The sequence below is a fragment of the Patella vulgata genome, chromosome 3 (assembly GCF_932274485.2).
Source record: "Patella vulgata chromosome 3, xgPatVulg1.2, whole genome shotgun sequence".
Taxonomy (NCBI): domain Eukaryota; kingdom Metazoa; phylum Mollusca; class Gastropoda; family Patellidae; genus Patella; species Patella vulgata.
The window spans coordinates 51,198,057-51,209,589 of NC_065881.2; positions in this window are offsets into that span (position 1 = coordinate 51,198,057).

Consider the following 11,533-nt stretch of genomic DNA (forward strand, 5'->3'; position numbering starts at 1 on the left):
AAGAAAAGTAGTAAACATTACTGTCAAGATAAGATCAAATTACTTAATCATACAATCATGTCCTGTCGTTCGTTGTTTTCATCATTAGTGCGGCTGAAAGGGGAAACAAATCTTCAAATCAGTCAGCAAATTAGCGCCATTTCCCTTTCTAGAATTAACCAGGAATTTTTATGCATTGATAACGTTGTTATTTTAACAACGTCTGTTAACCACCCACATAATTATTATTACGAACTGGTAATGTGGCGTTATAATTATTGGGAAAAAAATGGACGCTGATATGTTAAACTTCCAGGAGGAAGCGAAAAATAAAATACAAGTAATACACGAGTATTAATTTCACCGATAAATTGGTGATTGCTTGTCAATCTTTTTGTAGGTGTACACCGATGGATTGAAGGTCGGATTATACAGTCTTTAAATTCAATGCAAATCGTGTGACGGGACCGCTGATTGACGTCGTAATTCGTAATATTTAGAATACGACCCAAAACTTTTTTTTTTGGGGGGGGGGGGTGAAGTAATAAGGAAAGAAATCGGGACATGAAAATGATGATGGATTTCACAGAATGCCGTAGTATCAGAAGCCGGATTTGATAGAGTTCACTGTACAGCGAAGAAATAGTTTCGTTAGCCTCTGTACCGCAAGTTTGTCTATATTAAAGGACATAAAGCCAAAAGTCAATGGGATTTTCCCTTTTCAATATTGATACTATTATGTAGCTAGTCCTACCATTGTAACGTTCCGTGCATCTGATAAATAAATATCAAAGAAGATTTTACGACATAGTGATAAGTTTGGATATGTAATAGAAGGGTCATCCCCACAAAAGTTTACCAATTTGGGTAACAAAAAATTTGTTCCTGATAGTGGTTATTGATTTAGAACCTCGGATCTCGAAAGAAAATATCCATTTCATTAGAAATAGTATTTTTTATTTAATTGCTCTATATAAAATGTCTCTAAAATATTAGAAATGAGTTTAATCAGGTTTAGCCAAATCCACAAAACCAACAACATCAATATGTCCCTTTAATCTTTGTATATATATATGTATATATATTAATTATAGCATTATATTCTTCAAGAATGAGTTTGTCAGTTGTATAAAACAGAATCAAAGGTTTGGTCTTCTTTATTTGTCTATGCCCGTAAGGCAATTAGAAAAATAGAAATTCAAGTAGTAGTATGTATGTTTACAATTATCAGCTAACCTACAGAATATAAACATCTATCAAACCATATTAACTATATCTATTCCAGATACCTATGAGTAGGTGTTGAACTCAAAATAATACAAAGCTCCACGCCGGACAGTGAATGAAACGAGTAGTACAAAGAATGTGCTATACTTGTCGTGGGCAGTTGCAATTCACAGACGAGTGAAATAATTCTTATCATATCCCACCGAATTCTTTTCGTCTGAAACTTCTATTTAGTTCTACACATTAATGTGTTAGCATTCGTGTTACTTGTACATAATAACTTCAAAATCGTCTAAGCAGTAGCCGAGAGTTCCCCAACATTATGTTTCGCCATTAGAAAAAGTAACACGTTTATTCGTGGGGCTTAACGTATACTTCCTCCTAGGGTATTATCGCAGACGAAAAGACAACGTGTCTTCGTTCAAAATTTATGTTCATAATCGATTGCATGTGCCTGAGTTGACACAGTGGTGTTATGAATTCGATGTAGTATCGCATGTTTACTATTGTGCCGTGTTTTCCACCAAATAGTGTCGTGATGTCGGGTGATGATAAAGGTGAGATTTTACATGGTCACCATCAGCCACCATATCAGTTTAATCATCACCATCTTTTATTATGACAGAATTACACATTTGATTTGTATGTCGATGGAATTGTGTCGCTTTTACCGCAAAACATTTGTGGAATGTTTACGAAACTAAACGGACGACGATCTCCGTTAATGTTAATCATACGACAATAAATTAAAAATAATAATGGAAATAGAACAAAATAAAAATTTAAGAACTAAGTCATATCAACTAACATTTTTACATTTGTAAATATCCAATTTCTGTTTAAGTATATGCATTAAAATAGGCATAGGGCCTACTAGCATACGCATTACTAGGTTAAGAGCTTAAATTATGCCGGGAATTCCACTCCATTATAGTTTCTTACAATCTGATTAAACCAGATCCTATTTCGTTTTGTTTTTATAGTTCAAAATTTCGTTTTACTTGTCTTTACTACACTAGGACCTGTTCTGAATGGCGTGAGAGATCAGCCAATGAAACGGTCTGTTACGGCGAGCTTTAGGCGTGTTTTGCACGGAACTGTGGGTAATCCACTAATAACATCAATGCTGATTGGTTAATCAAATGTCTGACGCCATAGGGCCAAAAGCCACTCGAATGACCTCTTACGCAACCTATCGCTACAACCGGTCAGATCTTCATGTAGTGTAGGCCATCGAAAGTATAAAAAGAAAACGAAACAAAAAAAGGTCTTAATTTTCGAACATTCGATGTGCACTAATTACAATCAGTGAACATATGAAGGGAATTTTCGCTTAGACTACTACTACACACACTTCCGGACCCATAATGGCCACAGTAATATAAAAATATGTGATTTCTATTCAAGCACTCTCTTGATTATATTTTTTGGTGATTAACTATCATTTTCTCAAAGAGCTGAAAGAATATTGTCGATGCTAAATATCCATTTTCTTATTAAATTACGTACGCTAGCACTTTCTTCTAAAGCAACAAAGAGTCTGCATTTTTATGATACATAGCGGTGAAAATATTAAACCCAATTTTGATGAGGTCATAACAGGTTCTATAATTATAGAACTTATTATTTACTAGTCGTCAATCCATTATTCCTAAAATAACCCTTTTATGTTATAAATTATTCCATTTCTAAAACCCACATAATTGAGCAGTATTAGCTCTAACTATGTGGCTTTAAAACATCTTGGTAGAAAGTTGAAAATAGAATATTGTTAGTGACATTTACTTCGCGACATTTCATTTGATTGCACAATTCTATATAATTGATTACAGAGAGTACATTATCTTGCTTTGACAGAACTTGGCCACCGAAGACACTCCATCAAATATCATTCTAAATTCTAAATCCGTTTTACTCAGAAGTAATACTTCATTTACAGATGCATTTATTGGTTGGAAAATTTCAAAGCTAGCTAACTGTTGGCTGTTTACTTGGCCTCGTTTAAAAACATAAAATGTAGTTAATATGACTTCGCGAAGATTTAATAAGCTGATGAACGTTTTCTTTAGACGCCGTTCTATAGTAACTAATGTATGGAACTGTTATCACTAGCTTCAGCCTGTTTTTAGTCTGCAAGTGATAAAGACTGTAATGGGTCGTTATTCTGTTCATGTATAGCTCCTCTTAATCTCTGACTAGTCTATAGACTTACTTTATAAAGGTCAAATTAATAGATTATTAATCATGACGGCATTACACCATGACCAAGCTCGCTCAACTGTTGTCGTCATTTGCTTTAACATGCAGATTGTTGATCCGTCCAATAACCTTAAAGCCCCTGCCCCACCCCACCGATACATGGCAGTTGCTAATTCTGTGTCGAAGTCTCTTAAAACCCTTTATTCAAGTCCCAAGCACCGATATGACGCTCATCTATACGTTTTCAAATAAAAATTCGACATGCCATTATATTCAATTGTTGGTCAGGTTGTGTTAACTTATTCGACTGATTTATGTTCTGTACGATTTAGTAAACATAAAATGACACTAAACCTGGACAAAATTCGACAATGAACTGTCATGTAAATAATTATAATAATAGATGACAATACTAATATCAGGGGATATACTTTAGACACAACCATCAGGTTTATAGCAAAAATGTAGATTTACTTTTAATGCCTGTTATTTGATTTTATATAAATTTGGGAGTGAGGGGAGTTACTTTTTAGGAAATTTGCCAGGATGTTAATATATTACAGATATCTCTATAAACCCGAAATGATACATTTATAGAGCATTACACAATGATAGAACAGAACTAACGTCTACTTGCAGACTATCGTTTCTTCACTTACAGGAGATATGGTCAGCAGAAGAGAAATAACAAGCTAATATTTGAATAGTTGGTATAAAAATACAAAAACTTAAACATACATTATGCAATAGCTAAATTTGCCTATTGCAAGTCTTTATTTAGGCTTCAGATGTTATAGAAACTATTAATTAGACCTTGATTAACATGACAAGCTCAAAATGAACGATGTAGACCCTCGGATGGCTTGGATACAGCTTGGGTTTAACCAGTCGTCCATTTAAAATTAAATCAAGAAATAGCCGACCAAGCTAACGTCTACCGTTAGTCACTGACATCTTTACCGGAACTTCAGATGAAAGGCCTACCAAGCGAGGGTACAATAGCCATTGAAAAGTGTGGGTGGAGTTATCGTCTGTCAATCAAACGATTCTCGTAGACGGTGCGGACACAATTGGTGCCTATTTCTAGTCCAAACTTCCAGCAGTGACAACTCAGTTCAGAATAAAGTAATCTGACTGAAATTTTTAATTTTTTCTTTTTTTTATCATCTTTTTTTGAATAATTATTATATATATTTATAGCAAGAATGGCCAACTACTTTATTAAACTCTTTACTAACGTATCTTTAAAGATTCTTAGGTCACCATTAGTAACGATTTAGATAGAGAAATGAAAGCTCTTGCTACAATTATACGAAGCAGCCAAATAAACGTCAGGTTTGTATGTTACTCTGAATAGACGCATTGCATAAAACTTGTCAAATGTTTTTATTGTATATTTGTGACCACATCTCCAACTTTACCTGAGCAATAAGGATCCTTCCCAAACACAGATTGAACCCAGGAAATGTTCTCAAAAACGGAACCTGACTTCTGAGGTGGTAATGTGTTCTCCAAAATTTTCATGTAACTCATGTTGCACGCGCTGTTCACCGGGATCAGTCCTATAAAATGCACCCCATACTTGGTTGGATCATTCACACTACAACGTCAGCAGCACGCCACAACTTACGACAGCTCAGAGGAACCAGGCGCTTTGAAGACTCGACGCTGCCACACTGCCTAAGCCGTTGCCAATCACTTCGAGGTCAATGTTCGGACCAGCTACATGCTTCAGCAACGCTTTCGGGCCACCAACACCACGGATGATCGACTTCGAATTGGTAGACCAATAGATACCACAAGGCGACAATCTCGCCATGTTGTGCGACAGCACGTGTAGAATCCCTTCACAGGCATTTGAGGCAGCACGCCAGAAAGTGCGAACACACGGAAGCCCATCAGTACCAATACAGTGCGCCGACGTCTCACCAGAGCGAACATCCATTGCCGTAGACCTTACCGTGGACCGATCCTTACCCTCGCCATCGAAGTGAACGTCTACAGTTTGCCCAACAACACCAGAACTGGCGACACAGGCAATGGAGACTGTTCTGTTCACAGATGAGAGTCGGTATTGCGTATCAACTGCAGATGACAGGACCAGAATATGGCGTCGACGTGGCCAGCGTTATTCTGACCAATGTGTCATGGAACGAGACTTATGGGGAGGTTCAAGCATAATGGTTTGGGGTGGAATTGGCCTGAACCAAAGAGTGGGTCCTGTGGCGTTCCAAAATCTTGGTCCAGGAAGAGGAGGCGGCATCACAGCAGTGCGCTACATCGATCAAGCTCTCAGTCAGACCCCACGTCATACCACATTTCGCACGTCATCGGGACCACGTTTTACAGCACGGTAACGCCCGTGCCCACACCGCCGGAATTACTCGGGACTTTCTACATCCGAACGGTGTCAACGTTATGCACTGGTCAGCCCTTAGTACGGACTTAAACCCGATCGCACATCTTTGGGATGAAATTCAGAGGAGACTTATTAACGTCGTACCGAGACCAAGCACAGCCAATGGATTGCGCCAGGCTTTTCTGAGAGTGTGGTTCCAGGTGCCAATGGCATTCATCAATCGTCTGGTCCACTCCATGTACAGGCTATTATTGACCCTCGCTGTGAACACACCAGATACTGATGTATAGATTGTATACAGACTCTAAACCTTCTTGGAATTGTGATGAATTAATCGCTAATGTGTCAACATACTGTTCACAAAAAAATGCTTTGATCCATTTAGTAAGTCGTTTTCCAGAATGATTTGATTAAAGTGCCTCTTTGATTTTGAAATGGTACTGATATTTATTAATATCATAACTGATTAATTCCATGTTCTTCTTAAAGCCATTTACATATTTCTGAAATTTTAATTAAAATTTGATCACATTTTTGGTCGTTTTTATTTTCGTTCGTTTTGAGTTTACACAGTTTTTATTTTCTTTAGAATTTGCCGAGTTCAGCGATTTTTTCAATTCTGCAGACAATTAAAAACTGTGCAAAGTCAAACTAAAGAAAACAAAAACGGCCAAAAATCGTCACGTTTCTCGCGAACCGACGAATCTGCGATTTTTAAATTTTGAGAAAAAAACAGCGTTTGAAATTGCCCTCGATTATTATCTGTGTGTTCATCAAATAATATTTATTTGTGATCTAATATTTAATACATATACACAAGGAAACTGACTTGCATTACCTAAGGAGTTTACGTGCTATTTTTGATAACTTTCGCTTTGATAAGGGTCAAATTTCCTAATGATCTTATTCGCCAATTTGTGCGAAAAATCAAAATGGCACCGTTCACATTCACCCCAATTCGCTTCTTTGTAAGACCAAAAAAGGGTTGTTTTATCATGGACAGTTTATGGCCTTCTTAATCATATTCGTCATAAATTAGTTCCTCTAAACAAAAGCAGGCCCAATACTAATTGAACACGGAATCTCAAGGCATCACAATACAGTAACTTACAAGTGAAATCATAACTTTTATCCAAACCGACCATAGACTGGCCATGATGGCCATAAAATCAAAACGATCGGTTAATATTCGCTATTTAATAAGAACCCAGTGACTTGTATTTAGGTCAATTTTGATCACATTTTTGGCTGTTTTTGTTTTCGTTCATTTTGACTTTACATAGTTTTGATCGTTTCGTCTACATCCTTTTTAGTTTCGTTGAACCTCTTCGACACGCCGCTATTTAATCCGATTGAATCAAGCCTGGGAATTATATAAGTGGCATTAAAAGGAACATGGAATTAAAGGGGAAGACGAACGATTTTCAACAAGATTTCCATAAATCTTAAATATATATTGATAAATAATCCCCTTTAATAAACCATTGTATATATGAGGTTGGTGGGAGTATGAAGTATGAATGGTTTTTAATGAGGGCATGAAATAACGAATGATATTAATGGGAGCCATTAATGTGCCGATTTCGTAACATAAAAAGGTACCCAGTTGGCCTAGCAATTCGATAATAATAAGAACACTTCATTTTCATGTGACTGTCTCTAATGGGCTTCTCCGTATCTTGGTTATCTTGTAAAAGCGAGATAGCTATCTTGCAATAACATTTGATTGACCCTAATGATCTTTCGTAAATATATGAAAATGTTTGAAGTTTTTACAAAAAATGCCTACATTAGTGTCCCATGAATGTCGATTGACAGTTCATATTCTCGATTGTCAAACTGCACAATATTAAACTAAGTCTCAATGTTCAGTCCACCAATCGTGAATAGTTTTAATGTAGATATGGCGAGTGTTCTAGATAACTGATTATGAATTTGTCATGTAAATATATGTCTAAATAACAATCTATACATCATTTGAAGTCTGAAAACAGACTTGCACTACACGGGTGTAACTGATTAGATAATACGTTTCTATCCACATAAAACGTGACTAATTTAGCAGCTTCTGAAAATGTATGCCCAATCGATTTCATGATGTAACCACTGATGATTGGCTGACAGGTTCTAACCTGGAAACTTGCAAGGGCTTGTGAACCAACCGTTTAAACCATATATCTGTGATTATAATGCTATTTCCGAGCAGCTGTATATAGTGAAATGCCGTTATGACTAAATTAGTTATTCCTTTAAGAAACTAGCTGACATAGATCAAATTTAATTTATGCCGAATATATCAGATTAGTATTCGAATATAAGAACTCTTCAGTCGAATACTGGAGTGCTCGAGCCGAACACAGGGGTATACATATGGAGAAGATACCCCGACTCCGATGAATGGTAATTACAGTTGTTTCGGGGCAGGCCATACAAAGTTACTGCAAACTTAGTAACAGCAGTTGATATTAACAATAATATTAGTAACATATGTTTTCTTAGTATGAGAAAACATATTGTGTAATACATTTTTAATAATAGGTTTTTAAAATTTTGTATCAGTATGAGAAAACAAATTGTGTAATACATTTTTAATAATAGGTTTTTAAAATTTTGTATCCAAGTTAACATTCTTATTGACATACAATATGCAACTTATTGTCAACTTTAAAATGTCTTTCATAGTATGCTGGGTGTTAATTTTCGCACCCATGATCCAAATACATCTAAATCCGATCGGGTAGTGTCATGAACATCAAGACAACCGAGGGTCGTGGTGATAAGCTGTTTGGCGATAATTTCCGATGCTCTCAATATCTGGAGCTGAAACAGGTTATAAAACCTATTTCTCAACATTTCTGTCTACAATTCTTGCATATATATATTATTAATACTTCTCTTGATTTTGTTTTGCTTTAAGTTTTCGCATAGTCAGATAATTGTAAGAATCGTGTTTGGATAAAATTATCCTACTGGTTGATTTTGGATGTCTCAAAAAATGTCCACATAGGCACCTAATTACAACCAGTTACCTATAAGAAAATCGTCTCTTTGTTGCAAGTTTAACAGTATGTGTATCTTAAAATCTGAATATCTGCTACTTTATCAGTCTTTGGAAGGACAAAACCTGCCAAAGTAGTACATTATTATGCGATAATATGTTCGTTGGGTGAGCTTTATAGTCCAGTCGCCAAACCCAATATTTCGTGTGAACCTGGAAATTGTATACAAAAATTTCTTATGATTGATTTTAGTAGCCTAGGGTGTCCTCTTTTAGAATCTGCAGGATGATACAATTTCCAAGTTCAGCCATAGTTCTGTCGGACTATTACAAACTGTTAGTAAAAACTGCTACTTCCAGGGGCAGATCCTGGAATATTTGCGGGAGGGGGTTTGCCAGGCTCCTGTTAAGGAGATTTGACAGTTGACAATGCATGATGCCATCATCGTCTCTAAAGTACGTAGGCATACATATACACATTGAGCTTTGTATAAAGAGAAATCCAATTGTCAATATTTATAATGAATTAATAGCACCACATTGTGATTCAATTACAATTATTTTGCTTTTATGTAGCTGAGCAGGGTGGGGTTTGGACCCCCCTCTCTCTGGGTTCGCCCCGACTTCAATGCAAAGTGACATGCACCAACCTAATACAGTTAGAATATGGGTTCGACATTGTACATCAACGCACACCGGCATGGTTTATTCTATTTTGCCTTACCGCAATTAATACGAGGGAATGTCCCCGATATCAAAACATAACCGTGCAACAGTTTGACCGTTTGCTAAACATAAAATTACTTACTCGGAGTTGAACAATTGTTACATTTATTTGCTGAAAAGTTCCAATAGATAAATCCATTTCTTATTTGTTTTCGGATGCCCCCTGGCATTAATATTCTGAACGCAGAAGAAATCACAATGTTGTCTTTGTTAATTGCATTGATTTGTGAACTTGGAAGTTTTAAGATCTGAAAGAATCGGTAAAAAAGGCCATCTAAAATTCTTTTAATAAACCCACGCAAACTCTAGACATTTCTGTATGGCTAACGGGATGGTGTGAAGAACACTTTTCTCATCAGTTATATAATAATACGTAATGTCATGGAAAGTTTATCGTACAATTCGTATTGTTGGTCGGGTTCATTCAATCATTCATTCAACACGATTCGTGACATTACGCTTTTCTTTTTTTTTTTTGCTCAATCAGTTCTATGGAAAGTAATTACGGTACTACCCGAGTATGTTTAGTTAGATATATCGAGTAACCAAGAATCTCTAAGAGAATCATTGTAGACAAGAGAATCATTACAAACATACTTGGGTAGTGTAGTTCAAATTCCAAATACTGCCAGAAGGCGAGATTTGTGCTACATGTATGACTACTTATTAAAATCCTACATATGTCAGTATGGTCGTTGTGAAGGTTTTTTAAGGGATGTTTTACCTAATACTGGGAAAAAGGAACGTAAGACTATTGTGGGATTTTTGCCTTTAAATTAATAATAGCATTATATTAACAATTATGTCCTTATTGGTAACATATTCATAGACAAGCCATGCATATCTCACACACACAAATTGGATGAGTGATGGGTTGACAATTAAAAAAAGCTGTAATTCATAAACATAACCGATTCTGGATGAAACCAGGATATCATGTTAATCACTAATGATAGGACAGTTACCATTCCATATTTGGCTTGAGTGACCAATCACATGACTAATTACATAACAATTAGCCAATAGAATAATTAATGGTTGTGAATCTGAGCGTGTATAACAAATAGAATGTGTGCTCTTGGACAGGCAGTCGCTAGATTCGTAGAGATGAGACATGCATTGAGAGAGAGGGAGACACCGTTGAGGTTCAAGGGATAACATCTGGATTGAGTAGACCCCATTGAATTGTAGGAAAGCCATATCATGTAGTTTGCGAATTAGGAGGTGGAGAGAAAAGACATGTTAATTTTAAGTATTGTAATGTAACTTAAGCATGATATGCTTGATATAAAAATGAGTGGAGCTAGTCAAAAATAAATAATGGTGTTTAGAATGGGAGTGTTTATGTGACAAAAACGCTGACGATAGGGATTCGCACAGATTTAAAAAAATATAGCTTCTATCGCGTTAAGGAACCCATTGTTGATGGACCGGGCGACGACAAAGGATTGTTCATTATATACCCGTTTTTTATGGGGCAAGGGTCTAACACGTGCGCTGTAAATCATAATAGCCTGTCATCTATGCATTTTATGGGTTCGATGTCGTTTGCCTCACCTAAAGATATAGGTTAACCTTGTGGGTGTCGAGTGGACGTTAAAATCTACTGAATTGAATCATGTCTATAAATTATTCCACAGTTATAGAGATAATTGCTTTCTTTAAAATTATGGAGTAGGCGAACGGTATGATGGTGTGCAGCTGTCTATTATTTAGAGATAAGGCAATTACTTCAAATGCTGTATTATGCATTGATCTTCAGATCGATGGCAATATTGGATAATCCGTGGTGATATCGGCATGGACCATGGACAAGAAATTGGGAACGTTTTTAAATGTCACAAACAATAATGTATTCTATTGCCATTTGAACAATGTACATGTATTATTTAAACAGGGTCAGCGCCAGTTATTTAGAATTTATTAATACATAATTGAACTAAATTGAAAAGTTTTTGAATTCAGTGGATACGTTTACGGGTGTTTCGAATAAATTTATATCTTTAAACTGCCTTGGAATTTTTTTTATTCCAAATGAAGTAAAT